Source organism: Echinops telfairi, unplaced genomic scaffold (genome assembly GCF_000313985.2).
Source record: "Echinops telfairi isolate 266 unplaced genomic scaffold, ASM31398v2 ScPeMD7_7418;HRSCAF=8456, whole genome shotgun sequence".
Classification (NCBI taxonomy): Eukaryota; Metazoa; Chordata; class Mammalia; order Afrosoricida; family Tenrecidae; genus Echinops; species Echinops telfairi.
Window position 1 is genome coordinate 546,214 of NW_022111318.1, and position 1,270 is coordinate 547,483.

The window sequence follows — 1,270 nt, forward strand, 5'->3', positions numbered from 1 at the left end:
AGAACTCGAAAGGCAAGGCTCACCAAGCCATTTAGCCCTCCGCCCTTCAATTAACCCCACGTGTGTTTATTGGCCAGGTTGGCTCAATAAACTAACCATCTCAAGTGGGAAGTGACTTTATGGCACTTAACAACAACAAAATGTATGTACCAAATTTTGTTTATCCATTTATCCATTGGCAGGGATTTAAGTTGTTTTCATCTTTTTTGTTATTGTGATTAGTGCTGCAACGAATTTGTAGTTGTTAGGTACCATCAATAGGTTCCAAACTATAGCGAACTGGTCTCATGCCATTCTTACAGTTATTTTGTTTGAGCATATTGTTGCAATGAACATAGGTGCACATATATCTGATTGTCTTTTGTATTAGATCTCTAGGGTATATACTGACAGGGGGGGTTTCTGGCTAATAAGTTAGTTCTATGTCTAATTTTTTTCAGGAAGTGCCACACCATGCTTCACAGTGGTTGTAACGTTTTATACAGTGGATAATGTGCCAGTCTCCAATATCATTTCCAGCATTTGTTGTTTTCTAGGGCTTTTGTTCAGTACCCTTTTAGCAAGGATGCAATGATACCTCATTGCAGTTTTGATTTGAATCTCTGTAATAACTAATGATCACAAACATTGTAATTTTTTTTCTTGGCCACTTTAATGTCCTGTTTGGTGAAGTGTCTGTTCATGTCTCTTCCCCAGTTTTTAGCTATGTTGTTGGTTTTTGTTGCTGACTTGTTGATATCTCCTATGTGTTTTAGAGGTTAAACTCTTGTAAGATATGCTGTTCCAAAAGATTTTTCCCCAGCTTGTAAAGCTGTCTTTTTACATGTTGGATTCATTTACTTATTTAATTTTATGATGCCCCAGTTGTCTAAAAAGGAGCCCTAGTGGCACAGCCATATAAGCATTGGTCTGCTAACAGCAAGGAAAGCTATAGAAAACCCCTAGCAGCTATGAGGGAGAAAGATGAATCTGTCTACTCCCATAATAATTTACAAAGCCTCAGAAATCCTATATACAGTCACTAAGAGTCAGAATCAACTCAATGGCAGTGAGTTTAGTTTTGGGATTTAGTTATCTAAAAATGTGACTTCTGATGTTTGTGCATTATTCGCTGTGGTGGATAATTCAATTTTAAAAATCAAGCATCATAGTTTTGTCCCTATGCTTTCTTCCAATAACTTTACAGTTTTGGTTTGAACATTTAGATCTCAGATCCATTTTGAATTAGCTTTTGAAAAGTCAACATCTGTTTTTTATTTTAAAAATCTTA